General features: G+C 35.1%; 1 protein-coding gene across 2 annotated transcripts in view; it reads left to right on the top strand.

The window, feature by feature from the left end:
• MANEA (mannosidase endo-alpha) overlaps window positions 1-16,225 on the top strand; it is a 68,547-nt gene that overhangs the window by 36,212 nt on the left and 16,110 nt on the right. The window lies entirely within an intron of this gene.

The raw sequence follows: 16,225 nt of genomic DNA, 5'->3' as shown, positions 1-16,225 counted from the left end.
GAATAATATTTCATTGTATATGTAAACCACATTTTCTTTATCCATTCATTCATTAATAGACTCAGATTATTTCTGTTGCTGCTTGGCTATTGTAAATAATGATGCACTGAGCATCAAATATCTTTTCTGGTTAGTGTTTCTGTTTTCTTCGGATAAATACCAGAAGGAATTGCTAGATCATACAGTAGTTCTATTTTCAGTTTTCTGAAGAATACCTATACTGTTTTGCATAATGGCTGCATTAATTTATATCCCCACTAACAGTTCACAAGGGTTACCTTTTTTCTACATCCTTGCAAACACTTGTTATTTTTTGCCTTTTTAATAGTAGCCATTCTAACAGGTGTGGAGTGATATCTTTTTGTGGTTTGTTATTTGCATTTTTCTGATGATAGTGATGTTGAGCACTTTTTCATTTGCTTGTTGGCTATCTGGATGTCTTCCTTAGGAAAAAAATGTCTGCTTAGAACCTCTGCCCATTTTTAAATAAAATATTTTTCTTGTTTGCTTATTTTGCTTTTTTGTTAATGAGTTGTATAACTTCTTTATATATTTTGGATATTAACCTCTTATCAGATACATGGTTCGCAAATATTTTCTTCCATTTGGTAGGTTTTCTTTATTTTGTTGATGGTTTCCTTTGCTGTACTTGTTAGTTTGATGTAGTCCCATTTTATTTCATTTTTCTGAAGGTAATTTTTTATTTCTCTTTTGGTTATTTTTTTTGACTAGTTATTCAGTAGCATGTTGTTTCATGTACCCATATTTGTGAGTTTTCTACTTTTCTTCTTGTAATTGATTTCTAGTTTTATACTATTGTCCAAAAAGATGCTTGATGCAATTTCAGTCTTCTTAAATTTATGAAGACTTGTTTTGTGGCCTAACATCCCTAACACATTTCCCTGAAAAATAAGACCTAACTGGAAAATAAGCCCTAGCATGATTTTTCAGGATAACATCCTCTAAACATAAGCCCTAATGTGTCTTTTGGAGCAGAAATGAATATAAGACCCTGTCTTATTTTCGGGGAAACACAGTATGATGTAGCCTGGAGAATGTCCATGTGCACTTGAGAAGAATGTGTATTTTGGTTCTTTTGGATGGAATGTTCTGTTTATGTCTGTTAATTGTATCTGGTATAACTTCATTTAAGGTCAATGTTTCCTTATTGATTTTCTGTCTGGATGATCTGTCGTTGATGAAAGTGGGATATTAAAGTCTACTATTATTTTAGTTTTGCCTATTTCACCTTTTAGGTTTGTTAATATTTGCTTTTTATATTTAGGTGCTCCTATATTTGCTGGATAAATATTTAGAAATGTTACAGCCTCTTGTTGGATTGACCCTTTTGTCATTATATACTGATCTTTTTTTGTCCCTAATTACAGACTTACTCTTAAGTTCTATTTTGTCTGATATAAGTATACCTACCCCAGCTTTTTATGCTTTCCATTTGCCTGGAATATCTTTTTTTATCATCCCTTCACTTTCAGATTGTGTACATCCTTACATCTGAAGTGAGTCTCTTGTCATTAGCATATAAATGGGTCTTTTTTTTTTTTTAATCCATTCTGCCAGTGTCTTTTTTTTTTGGTACTTAAAGTAGTAATTGGTAGGTGTGGCGTTTTGCTCTTTTAATTGTTTTATAGCAATTTTGTAATTCTTTGCTCCTCCTCTTGCTCACTTCCTTTGTGATTTAATGACTTTTCTGTAGTAGTAGGCTTATATTCCTTTCTCTTTGTTTTATGTGTATCTACTATAAGTTTTTACTTTTTGGTTACCATGAGGCTTGTTACCTTGTTGATATTTTGACCTCTTCCCATAAATTACAAATATATATATTTTTTCTTTCTTTGTATCCTTACAGTTGATGTAAAATGTTTATTAGTTACAGGTGTATAACATAGTGGTTACACATTTGTATAACTTACAAAGTGATCACCCCCGATAAGTCTATGTCTGACACCATACATAGTTATTACAGTATTATTGACTACATTTCCTAAGCTGTACTTTACACCCCCATGACTATTTTGTAACTGCCAATTTGTACTTCTTAATCCCTTCAACTTTTTCACTCTGCCCCCTAACTCCACTCCAATCTGGCAACTATCAATTTGTTCTCTGTATCAATGAGTTCGTTTCTGATTTCTTTGTTCATTTGTTTTTTTAGATTTCACATATAAGTGAAATCATATTTGTCTTTCTCAATCTGACTTAGTTCACTTAGTATAATACCCTCTAGGTCCTTTTTTGTTTTCTCAAATGGCAAGATTTCATTCTTTGTTATGGCCGAGTAATAATTACATTGTATATATGTATCACTTCATTATCCATTTATCCTTTGATGGACGCCCAGGTTGCCTCCATGTCTTGGCTATTGTAAATAATGCTGCAGTGAACGTAGGGGTTCATATATCTTTTCAAATTAGTGATTTGGATTTCTCCAGGTAAATACCCAGAAGTGAGATTGTTGGGTCACATGGTAGTTCTATTTTAAAAAATTTTGAGTAACCGCCATACTATTTTCCATGGTGGCTGTACCAGTTTGCAATCCCACCAGTAGTTCACAAGGATTCACTTTTCTCCACATCTTCCTTAACACTTGTTTGTTGATTTGTTGATGATAGCCATTCTGACAGATGTGAGGTGATATTGTGGTTTTAATTTGCATTTCTCTGATTATTAGTGATGTTGAGCAAGTTTTCATATGTCTGTTGGCTGTCTGTATGTAATCTTTGGAGAAATGTCTGTTCAGGTCCTCTGCCCTTTTTTTGTTGTTTTTGTTGTTATTTAATATATAATTTTATCCTTCATTTGTTTTAGTTTTTTTTGTTTGTTTTTATATCCCTCACTCAGTGACAACCCCCTTCCCCCATCCACTACCCCTCTGACATCACACACAGCCGTTACATTTCCGCTATCTCTATTCCTAATGCTGTACTCCGCTTTTTGTAACCATATATATATATATACATATATATGTGTGTATATATATATATGTATATATATATGTGTATATATATATGTATATATATATATGTGTATATATATATATGTGTATATATATGTGTATATATAGTTGTAGTTGACATTCATTATTGTTTAGTTTCAGGTGTACAGTGCAGTGATCAGGCATCTACATCATCCCTGAGGTGGTCTCCCTAATGAGACAAATGTCCATTGGATAGTCTACAAAATCTTTACAACATTATTGATTATATTCTCCAAATTGACTTTCGTATCCCCATGGCAATCTTGTGGTAATTGGCTGTGCTTTCTAATACCCTCAACTTTCCCCTTATCCCCACCCCCTTCCCATCTAGCAACGCTCAGTTTTTTCTCCATGTCTCTGAGACTACTTCTGATTAGTTCATTCATTTATTCTTTCTTTAGATTCCACATATAAGTGAGATCATATGGTATTTGTCTTTCTCGGTCTGATGTATTTCACTTAACATAGTGTTCTCTAGGTCCCTCTATATTGTTGCAAATGATAAGATTTCATTCTTCTTTATGGCTACGTAATACTCCATTGTATAAATGTACCACAGTTTCTTAATCCAGTTGTCTACCGAAGGGCATTTTGGTTGTTTCCATGTCTTGGCTATGACGTATAGTGCTGCAGTAAACATAGGGGTGCATAAATTTTTTTGAATTAGAGTTTTAGATTTCTCCAGATAGATACCTAGGAGTGGAATTGCTGGGTCATGAGGTAGTTCCATTTTCCGATTTCTGAGATACCTCCATACTGTTTTCCATAGTGGCTACACCTATCTGCAATCCCACCAACAGTACACAAGAGTTCCTTTTTCTCCACGTCCTCGCCAGCACTTGTTGTTTGTTGATTTATTGATGATAGCCATTTTCACTGGGGTGAGGTGGTATCTTATTGTGGTTTTTATTTGCATTTCTCTAATGATTAGTGAGGTTGAGCATTTTTTCATATGTCTGCCATCTGTATGTCCTTTTTATAAAACATGTCTCTTTGTGTCCTCTGCCCATTTTTTAATTGGGTTGTTTGGTTTTTTTGGAGTTGAGTTGGGTGAGTTTTTTATAAATTTAGGATATTAACCCCTTATCAGATATATCATTGGCAAATATTTTCTCCCATTCAGTAGGATCCCTTTTTGTTTTATTGATGGTTTCCTTTGCTGTGAAAAAACTTTTTAGTTTGATGTAATCCCACATGTTTATTTTTTCTCTTACTTCCTTTGCCCAGTAAAAATCTTACTCCGGGTAATGTCTGTAAATTTTCTCCCTATATTTTCTTCTAGGAATTTTATGGTTTCAGATCTTACATTTAAGTCTTTAATCCATTTTGAATTTATTGTTGTATATGGTGTAAGGAGGTGGCCCAGCTTCATTTTTCTTGCATGTGTCTGTCCGGGTTTCCTAGCACCATTTATTGAATAGACTCTCTTTACCCCACCATAGATTCTTGCTTCCATTGTCATAGATTCAATGACCATATAGGCATGGATTTATTTCTGGGCTCTCTATTCTGTTCCATTGATCTATGTGTCTGTGTTTATGCCAGTACCATGCTGTTTTGATTACTGTAGCCTTGTAGTATAATTTGATGTCAGGTATCGTTATACCTCCCACTTTGTTCTTATTTTCCAAGATTGCCAAGGCTATCCAGGGTCTTTTATGGTTCCATATAAATTTTAGGATTATATGTTCTATTTCTGTGAAAAATGTCCTTGGTAGTTTGATGGGAATTTTGTTGAATATGTATGTTGCCTTATGCAGTATGGACATTTTAACAACATTAATTCTTCCTATCCATGACCATGATATGTGTTTCCACCTATTTGTATTCTCTTTAATTTCTTCAGTGTCTTATAATTTTCTGAGTACAGATCTTTTACTACTTTGGTTAAATTTATTCCCAGCTATTTTGTAGTCTTTGAAGCAATTGTAAATGGGATTGTTTTCTTAATTTCTCCTTCTGATCTTTTATTATTGGTATATACAAATATGACTGATTTCTGAATATTAATTTTGTATCCTGCTACTTTACTAATTCATTTATGAGTTCTAATAGTTTTTTTGGTGGAGTCTTTAGGGTTCTCTCTATATAATATCATGTCATCTGAATATAATGACAATTTTACTTTCTCCTTACTGATTTGGATGCCTTTTATTTCTTTTTCTTGTCTGATTGCTGTAGCTAGAACTTCCAGCACTATGTTGAATAGAAGTGGAGAAAGTGGGGAACCTTGCCTTGTTCCTGATCTTAAGGGGAATGGTTTTAGCTTTTCCCCATTGAGTATGATGTTAGCTGTGGGTTGATCATATATAGCCTTTATTATGTTGAGATATGATCCCTCTATTCCCACTTTCTTAAGAGTTTTTATCATAAATGGCTGCTGGATTTTGTCGCATGATTTTTCTGCATCTATTGATATGATCATATGATTTTTATTTTTCATTTTGTTAATGTGGTGTATCACATTAATTGATTTGCAGATGTTGAACTACCCTTGCATACCAGGAATGAATCCCACTTGATCATGGTGTATGATCTTTTTAATGTATTGTTGAATTCTGTTTGCTGATATTTTGTTGAAGATTTTTGCATTTATGTTCATTAGAGATATCGGCCTGTAGTTTTCTTTCTTTGTAGCGTGTTTGTCTGATTTTGGGATCAGGGTGATAGTGGCCTCGTAAAACGTGTTTGGGAGCCTTACCTCCTTCTGGATTTTTGGAATAGCTTGAAAAGAATAGGTGATAATTCTTTTTTGAATATTCTGTAAAATTCACCTGTAAAGCCATCTGGTCCAGGGCTTTTGTTTTTTGGGAGCTTGTTCATTACTGATTCAATTTCCCTGGTGGTAATCAGTCTATTCAGGTTTTCTGTGTTTTTTTCTTGAGTTAGCCTTGGAAGGTTGTATGCTTCTAGAAAATTGTCCATTTTTTCCAGATTGTCTAATTTGTTGGCATATAGTTACTCATAGTAATTTCTTAAAATATTTTGTATTTCTGTGGTGTCTTTTGTCACTTCTCTTTCATTTCTGATTTTGTTAATTTGGGTCCTCTCTTTTTTTTAATGAGTCTGGCTAAAGGTTTGTCAATTTTGTTTATCTTCTCTAAAAACCAATTCTTGGATTCATTGATCTTTTCTATTGCTTTTCTGGTTTCTATTTCATTTATTTCCGGTCTGATCTTCATTATCTGCTTCCTTGTACTCCCTTGGGCTCATTTTGCTGTTCTTTTTCCAGATCCCTAAAGTGTGAAGATAAACTGTTGATTAGTGATTTTTCTTGTTTCTTTAGGTAGGCCTGCAATGCTATGAATTTCCCTCTTAGGGCTGCTTTCGTGGCATCCCATAGATTTTGGGTCGTAGTGTTTTCATTTTTGTTTGTCCCGAGATATCTTTTGATTTCTTCCTTGATCTCATGACCCGTTCATTATTTAGTAACGTGTTATTCAGCCTCCATGAATTTGTGTGTCTTCCAGTTTTTTTCCTGTAGTTGATTTCTAATTTCATAGCGCTGTGATCAAAAAAGACAATTGGTATGATTTCAGTTTTCTTAAATTTATCAAGACTTTATTTGTGGCCCAACATGTGGTCTATCTTGGAAAATATTCCATGTGCGCTTGAGAAGAACATGTATTCTATAGCTTTGGGGTGAAATGCTCTGAAAATATCGATTAAATCCAACTGTTCCAATGTGTCATTTAAGGCCGTTGTTTCCATATTGATTTTCTGTCTGGAAGACCTGTCCCTTGTTGTTAGAGGTGTTGAAGTCCCCTACTATGATAGTGTTATCGTTGATCTCTGTCTTTGTCAGTTAGTGTCTGTTTTATATATTTAGGTGCTCCTGTATTGGGTGCATAGATGTTTACTAGGGTTATGTCCTCTTGTCGGATCGATCCCTTTATTATTATATAGTGCCTATCTTTGTCTTTTAATATAGTCTTCATTTTAAAGTCTATTCTCTCAGATACAAGTATTGCAACTCCAGATTTTTTCTCATTTCCATTTGCATGAAATATCTTACTCCCACCCTTCACTTTCAGCCTGCGTGTGTCTTTTGATCTGAGTTGAGTCTCTTGTATACAGCATATACAAGGGTCTTGCTTTCTTATCCACTCAGCCACCCTATGTTTTTTGATTGGATCATTTAATCCATTTACATTTAAAGTGATTATTGATAGGTACATAGTTATTGCCTTTTTTTTTTTTTTTTTTTTTTTTTTTTTTGTAGTTAGATTGTTTTTATCTGTCTTCTGTTTACAGAATCCCTTTTAATATTTCCTGCAATGTTGGCTTGGTGGTAATAAATTCCTTTAGGTTATTCTTTTCTGGGAAGCTCTTTATTCTTTCCTTCAATTTTAAATGATAGCCTGGACAAAGCAATCTAGGTTGTAGGCCTTTGTTTTCCATCACTTTGAGTATTTCCTGCCACTCCCTCCTGGCCTGCAATGTTTCTGTAGAAAAGTCAATTGTTAGGCTTGTAGGAGTTCCCTTGTATGTAACCCTCTGTCTTTCTCTTGCTGCTTTTAGGATTCTCTCTTTGTCTTTAACCTTTGCCATTTTAAGTATAATGTGTCTTGGTGTGGACCTGTTTGGGTTTATTCTGATTGGAATTCTCTGCACTTCCTGGGCTTGTATGTCGGTTTCCTTCACCAGGTTAGGAAAGTTTTCGGTCATTATTACTTCAAATATGTTCTCGATCCCTTGCTCCCTCTCTTCACCTTCTGGTATTCCTATGATGCACATGTTGTTGCGCTTGATGTTATCCCTGAGGTCTCTTAAACCATTTTCATTGTTTTTTATTTTTTCTTTTTGTTGTTCGTTTGGGTGATGTCTGCTAACCTGTCTTCTAAGTCGCTGATTCGATCCTCTTCTTCATCTAACCTGCTGGTAATTCCTTCAAGTGTGTTCTTTATTTCAGTTATTGTATTCTTTAGTTCTAACTGGTTGTTCATTATGATTTCTCTATCCTTCTTTATGTTGTGACTAAGCTCCTTAAACATTCTTATCATCAGTGTTCTGAACTCTGTCTTTTATTGGTTAGTTACCTCTATTTCATTTGGTTCCACTTCTGGAGGTTTCTTCTGTTCTTTTATCTGTTTCCCTGTTCTGGCTGTCTCTCTGTGTTTGCTTCAATGTATTAGGTAGATCCCCTGGGGTTGTTGGTTTTTGCTGGGTTATCTTATGTAGTATGTGACCTTTATATTTCACTTGCACCACTTCCTTATTCTCCTGTGTGTGTGACCCAAAGGTCACTCTTGTGTTGTGTATATTGTCCTATTAAAGTTGATCTTTAATTGCTTTTGTCTTGTCAGTAGGTAGGATTGACTTCTAGGCTGAATAGTTGTGAGACTTGGCTCTGCCCACAGTGGATGTTCTGCTGTGAGGGTTGACTGCTCAAATGAGGCTTGGCCCCTATGGGCTCTTGTGTCTGTGGAGAATTCCCTCTGGTTGTGTCACTTGTAGGTCAAACCCAGTAATACTCTGAGTTGGTCTGGAATTGTCCTCTGGGTGTGTTGAATCTTGTGCCTCTTGAGCTGGGCCCTTCAAGTAATCCTCGTACAAGTCTCTTACCTGTTGTATGTGATGAGCAAAGAGTCCTTTGATGGGTTATAGATGTTCAATTTGTGGTAAGTTCCAGAGGAGAACATAAGAAGACCACCTCGCTGCCGCCATTCCTATGACGTCACTCCCCCCATTTTTAAATCAGATTTTTTTTTGGTGGTAAGTTGTATGAGTTATTTGTAAATTTTATATATTAACTCCTTACTGGATGTATCATTGATGAATATCTTCTCCCATTTGGTTGGTTGTCTTTTTGTTAATGGTTTCCTTTGCAGTACAAATATTTTAGTTTGATCTAGTCCCATCTCTAGTCTTTCTTGCCCAAGGAGACCTATGAAAAAAAAGTGAATAAGAGGAATATCAGAGAGTTCATTGCCTGTATTTTCTTCTATGTGTTTTATGGTTTCAGGTCTTGCATTTAAATCTTTAATCCATTTTTAGTTTATTCTTGTATATGGTGTAAGAAAGTGGTCTAGTTTTACTTTTTTGTATCTATCTAGTTTCCCAGCCCCAGTTATTAAAGAGACTGTCTTTACCCCATTGTATATTCTTGCCTTCTTTATCGTAGATTAATTGACCATACATGCGTGGATTTATTTTTGTGCTCTCTTTTCTGTTACATTGATTTCTGTGTCTGTTTTTAAACTAGTGCCATGCTATTTTGATTACTATAGCCTTGTAGTATAATTTGATATCATGTAGTGTGATACCTCCAACTTTGTTCTTCTTTCTCAAGATTGCTGTGGCTATTCGGCATCATTTGTGGTTCCATATAAATTTTAGGATTATTTTTTTCTACTTTCCTGAAAAATGCCATTGGTATTTTGATTGTGTTGAATGTATAGATCGTTTTGGGTAGTATAGACATTTGAACAATGTTAGTTCTTATCCACGAGCATGATACACACTTCCATTGATTTGTATCTTCTTTAGTTTCTTTTTTCAGTGTATTATAATTTTCAAAGTACTAGTCTTTTACCTATTTGGATAAATTTATTCCTAGGTTTCTTAATTATTCTAATACAATTGTAAATGGGATTGTTTTCTTAATTTCTCTTTCTGATAGTTTGTCATTGATGTATAAAAATGCAACTGATTTTTGAATATTAATTTTGTATCCTGCCACATTGCTAAATTCATTCATTATGTGTTTCCCCGAAAATAAGACCTAGCCGGACAGTCAGCTCTAATGTGTCTTTTGAAGCAAAAATTAATTAATATAAGACCCAGTATTATATTATGTTATATCATGTCATGTCATGTCATATCATACCCAGTCTTATATGATAATAAAATAAGACCGGGTCTTATATTAATTTTTGCTCCGAAAGACGCATTAGAGATGATTGTCCATCTAGGTCTTATTTTGGGGGAAACACAGTGTGTTCATAAGGGATATTGCCCTACTGCTTTCTTCTTTTGTAATGTGTCTGTCTGGTTTGGGGATCAGGATAATGCAGTTCTTCTGCTTCATCTGCCTCCTGTTGAACCGTCTGGTGCATTTCTGAGCTTACTGCCATCTTCAGCTCTCTGACTTCTGTTTGATACTTTCTTTTATTTTTAGTTGCTTTGTTGAAGTTCTCATTGTGTTCATCTATTCTTTTCCCAAGCCTGTGAGCAACTAACTATGACCATAATTTGAACTTTATGTCAGGTAAGTTACCTATCTCTGTTTTACTAAGATTTTTTTCCTGAGGTTTTTATCTTGCTCTTTCGTTTGGAGCATATTCCTCTACTTCTTCATTCTGCTTGACTCTTAGTGTTGGTTTTTATGAATTAAATGAAACACTTTCTCCCAGTCTTGAAGGTTTTACCTTGTGTAGGTGATGAAACTTATTGCTCAACCGTGCCCTAGCTCTTGGTTGTCTCTCGTACCTTTTTTGATTTTCCAAGCAGCCTATTTTATTTTTAATATCTCCCAGTAGTTCAGGATGTGCCAAAACAAGTTAGTTTCCCATAGTGGAGGGTCTCAGTCAGCACCTAGATTCAGGCTTATTATAAGCCAGACACTCTGACAGGTGCGGCCCCGTAGGACCCAATAAACGCAATCTCTCTGACCTCCAGAGCCAGGCGATCAAGGGCTGTTCCCTGAGTGGCAGCCAAAAAAAAACAGGTCACCAAACATACAAACTGGTGCACCAGACGTGTGTAGAAGATCCTCCCTGGGAGACACTGTCACTTTGGAATACTACTGTGGGAGAGCACAGAAATGGTGCCTACTGGATGGACTGAGTACAAAGTAGCACCCACCTGAAAAACAGAAAAGAAAGAAAAAAAATAAGATAGCACCGCCCTGTTCCTCAGAGCAACGTCCTAAAATTAGCAAACGAGTCTCTTTCACATAAAGACTGGGTGCTTTTCCAAGGACCTCTTTTTGCACTGGGCAGCTGGGCAGCAGAGTCTGCACATAGCCCTTTAAGAGCTTCTCAGTTGTCCACAGTTCCATGGGAACTGTGAGCATGAGCCCCATTCGTCGTTAAAGGTAGAGAAGCTACAGTACAGGTTTTTTTTGAGTTCCTTCCCAAGTGTGGGACCCAGTGCCAGGGGGGCAGTTTAAAGTGAGATTATGTCTCAGCCTTTCCTACATACTCAATGTACGTTCCCTCTTCTTTGCCCGACAGGAAGGGGTTGCTTCGCTAGTTTTTAGGGTTTTCTTAAGAGGAAATTTGTTCCATATGTAGATATAGATTCAGTGTTTGTGAGAAGAGGCAAGTTTAGTATCTTCCTATGTCTTGAAATAGAACCCTCATTTTTCCTAAAAGAGATTTAGTTATTTCAACAAAATTAAAAAGTAAAAATATAAAGAAAAGCATTTTACATTCCCTGAGACACAATATCATAAACAAAAGTTGACAGTAATCAGCATTAGTACAGTCAGTTATAAAGATCTGTTGACATTTTAATGGGAGAAAATAACTAACAAAACACAAAAAATTTCAAATGTACTGTCATTGCCACAGGACATGAGAACATTTCCTTAAAAAATTAACAGTTTCTACTCGGGCGTTTCATTTCTTTGCCCTTTTTTATTTATATTCTGTTATTTGATGTTCTACTGCAGTTTCTACTTGCATGTAATATCTTTTCTATCCCTTCACTTTCAATGTCTATGTATCCTTAAACCTGAAGTGGGTCTTTTCTTAGCAACATATACCATGTTTCCCCGAAAATAAGACCTACCCGGACAAGGAGCTCTAATGCATCCTCTGGAGCAAAAATTAATATAAAACTTGATATTATGTTGTTATGTTATGTTATATTATGTTTTATATCATATCATATCATATCATATCATATATCATATATTATATTATAGTATAAGACCCGGTCTTATATCGTAGTAAAATAAGACCAGGTCTTTTGTTTTTTCTATTTTTTTTTTTTTTAAGTTAAAGTTTATTGGGGTGACAATTGTTAGTAAAGTTACGTAGATTTCAGGTATACAATTCTGTATTACAGCATCTATAAATCATATTGTGTGTTCACCACCCAGAGTCAGTTCTCCTTCCGTCACCATATATTTGATCCCCATTACCCTCATCTCCCACCTCCCACCTCCCTTACCCTCTGGTATCCACTAAACTATTGTCTGTGTCTATGAGTTTTTCTTTCTCATTTGTTTGTCTTAGTCTTTTGTTGTTTTGGGTTTATATACCACATATCAGTGAAATCATATGGTTCTCTACTTTTTCTGTCTGACTTATTTTGCTTAGCATTATAATCTCAAGATACATGCATGTTGTCACAAATGGTCCTATTTCATCTTTCTTAACACGGTAATAGTATATATACCACAACTTCTTTATGCATTCATCTGTCGAAGGACATTTTAGTTGTTTGCATGTCTTGGCCACCGTAAATAAAGCTGCAATGAACATTGGAGCACACTTGTCTTTATGGATAAACGTTTTCAGATTTTTTTGGGTAGAAGGGTTTGCTGGGTCATATGGGGATTCTATTCGTAATTTTTTGAGGAATGTCCACACTGCCTTCCATAACGGCTGCACCAGTCTGCATTCCCACCAACAGTGTATGAGGGTTCCATTTTCTCCACAGCCTCTCCAACATTTGTTACTATTTGTCTCGTTGATGATAGCCATTCTAACTGGGGTGAGGTGATATCTCATTGTGGTTTTTATTTGCATTTCTCTTCTGATTAGTGATGTTGAGCATTTTTTCATATGTCTATTGGCCATTTTTATGTCCTCTTTGGAGAAATGTCTCTTGAACTCCTCTGCCCATTTTTCAATTGGGTTGTTTGTTTTTTTGTTGTTGAGTTGTATGAGTGTCTTGTATATTTTGGATATTAGCCCCTTATCAGAGGCATTGTTTGCAAAACTCTTCTCCCATTCAGTTGATTGCTTCTTTATTTTGTCGATGGTTTCTTTTGCTGTGCAGAAGCTTTTAAGTTTGATGTAGTCCCATTCATTTATTTTAATTTTTACTTCATTTTCCTTTGGAGTCAAATTCATAAAATGCTCTTTGAATCCAAGGTCCATAAGTTTAGTACCTATGTTTTCTTTTTTGCAGTTTATTGTCTCAGGTCTTATGGTTAAGTCTTTGATCCATTTTAATTAATTTTGTTACATGGTGACAGATAGCAGTCCAGTTTCATTCTTTTGCACGTGGCTTTCCAATTCTCCCAGCACCATTTATTGAAGAGGCTGTCTTTTCTCCATTGTATGTTTTTTGCTTCTTTGTCAAAAATTATCTATCCATATTTATGTGGGTTTATTTCTGGGTTCTCAATTCTTTTCCATTGGTCTGTGTGTCTCTTTTTTCTGCCAATACCATGCTGTTTTGATTATTGTTGCCCTGTTGTACAAGTTAAGTCAGGGAGTATGATACCTCCAGCATTGTTCTTTTTTCTTAGGATTGCTTTGGCTATTTGGGTCTTTTGAGGTTTCATCCAAATCTGATGTTTTTTTATTGTGTTACTTTTAAAAATGCCATTGGGATTTTGATGGGGATTGCATTAAACCTGTATATTGCTTTGGGTAATATGGCCATTGTAACGATGTTGATTCTTCCAATCCATGAGCATGGACTATATTTCCGTCTCTTTATGTCTTCAATTTCTTTTAAAAATGTTTTGTAGTTTTCAGCATATAGGTCTTTCACATCTTTGGTTAAGTTTATTCCTAGGTATTTTATTCTTTCTGCTGCAATTGCAAAAGGAATTGTTTTTTGTTGTTGTTGTTTTATTTCTTTTTCTGAGATTCCATTGTTAGTATATAGGAATGCAATGGACTTTTGTATGTTAATTTGTAGCCGGCAACTTTGCTGTATTCGTTGATTGTTTCTAATAGCTTTTTGGTGGAGTCTTTAGGGTTTTCTATATATAGCATCATGTCATCTGCAAAGAGTGATAATTTAACTTCTTCGTTCCCAATTTGGATGCCTTTTATTTCTTTCTCTTGCCCGATTGCTCTGGCAAGGACTTCCAACACTATGTTGAAAAGCAGAGGTGATAGGGGACAGCCCTGTCGTGTTCCTGAACGTAGAGCAAAGGGCTTCAGTTTTTCACTATTATGAGATTAGCTGAGGGCTTGTCATATATGGCCTTTATTATGTTAAGATATTTTCCTTCTATACCTATTTTATTAAGTGTTTTAATCATAAATGGATATTGTATCTTGTGAAACACTTTTTCTGCATCAATTGATATAATCTTAAATTTTTGTCCTTTATTTTGTTTATGTGATGTATCACATTGATGGATTTGTGTATGTTGAACCGTCCTTCTGCCCCTCGGATGAACCCCACTTGATTATGATGAATGATGTTTTTAATATATTGGTGCATTCAATTTACTACAATTTTGTTTACGATTTTTGCGTTTGTATTCATCAGAGATATTGGTCTGTAGTTTTCTTTTTTGTGTGTTATCCTTACCAGGTTTTGGTATCAATGGTGGCCTCAAAATGAGTTAGGGAGTACTGTCTCTTCTTCAATTTTTTGGAAGAGTTTGAGTAGGATTGGTATTAGATCCTCATTGAAGGTTTGGTAGAATTCACTAGTGAAGCCATCTGGTCCTGGACTTTTGCTTTTGAGAAGGTGTTGGATGACTGATTCAATTTCGTTACTGGTAATCGATCTATTTAGATTTTCCAGTTCTTCATGGTTCAGCCTAGGAAGACAAAATGTTTCTAAGAACTTGTCCATTTCTTCTTGTTTATTGAATTTGGTGGCATATAGTCCTTCACAGTATTCTTGGACGTTCCTTTGTGTTCCTGTGGCATCTGTGATGACTTCCCCTCTTTCCTTTCTGATTGTGTTTATTAGTGTCTTTTCTCTTTTTATCTTAGTGAGTCTAGCCAAGGGTTTGTCAATTTTATTAATCTTTTCAAAGAACCAGCTCTTTGTCACATTATTCTTTCTATTGTCTTTTTGTTCTCTATTTCATTTAGTTCTCTGATTTTTATTATTTCCTTCTGCTGACCGTGGGTTTCATTTGTTCTTCTTTTTTAAGTTGTTTAAGGTGTAACGTGGAGTTATTTATTTGGGATTTTTCTTGTGTCTTGAGATAGGCCTATAATGATATGAATTTCCCTCTTAAAACTGCTTTTGCTGCATCCCAAAAATTTTGGTAGGATGTATTTTCATTCTCATTTGTTTCTGCATATCTTTTGATCTTTCCTCTTACTTCTTCTTTGACCAGGTCTTTCTTTAAGAGTATGTTGTTTAATCTCTACGTATTTGTGGTTTTCCTCCTTTGTTTTTGCAGTTGATATCCAATTTCAAAGCCTTGTGATCAGAGAGTATGCTTGGTATGATTTCAATCGTCTTAAATTTGCTGAGGCTACTTTTATGTCACAATACATGGCCTGTCCTTGAGAATGTTCCGTGTACACTAGAATAAAGTGTATAGTCTGATGCTTTAGGATGAAGTGCTCTATAAATGTCAATTATGTCCATTTCACCTAATGTGTCATTTAGGGCTGCTATTTATTTATTTTCTGTTCGAATGATCTATCCATAGCTGTCAATGATGTATTTAGGTCTCTTAGAATAATTGCATTTTGGTCAGTTTCTCCCTTTAGTTCTGTTAGTAGTTGCTTGATATATTTCAGTGCTCCCTGATTGGGGGCATAAATATTGATGACTGTTACGTCTTCCTGTTGTATAGTCCCCTGTCACTGAGAAATGTCCATTTTTGTCTCTTGTTACCTTTTTTATCCTGAAGTCTGTTTCGTCTGATATCAGTATGGCTACACCTGATTTTCTCTGGATACTATTCCCTTGGAGTGTCAATTTCCACCCTTTCATTTTGAGTCTATGTTTGTCCTTGTAACTGAGATGTGTCTCTTGGAGGCAGCGTATGGTTGGGTTTAGTTTTTTGATCCAATGTGCTACTGTGTGCCTTTTTATTGGTGAGTTCAGTCCATTTACACTTAGGGTTATTATTGATATGTGAGGATTTCCTGTCATTCTACCTTTAGTTTTCTGGGAAGATTGTGTCTCCATTGTTTCTTTGCCTTTTTGTTTTTGTATGTTATTTCTGTGGTGGTATTATGTGATTTTTCCCTCTGTTCTTTTATTACAGTATATATTTCAGTTCTAAATTTTTTATTTTTTTTTTTGAATGTTTACCATTAAGTTTATGTAAAAGAAAGTTTGATATTTAGAATATTCCATTTTCTTCAGCATGCTTACTTTCTCCATTCCCATGTT

Source organism: Rhinolophus sinicus, chromosome 2, assembly GCF_057876585.1.
Source record: "Rhinolophus sinicus isolate RSI-liver-muscle chromosome 2, RSI-T2T, whole genome shotgun sequence".
In the NCBI taxonomy this organism is placed as follows: Eukaryota; Metazoa; Chordata; class Mammalia; order Chiroptera; family Rhinolophidae; genus Rhinolophus; species Rhinolophus sinicus.
This window is presented reverse-complemented; position numbering and strand designations above follow the sequence as displayed.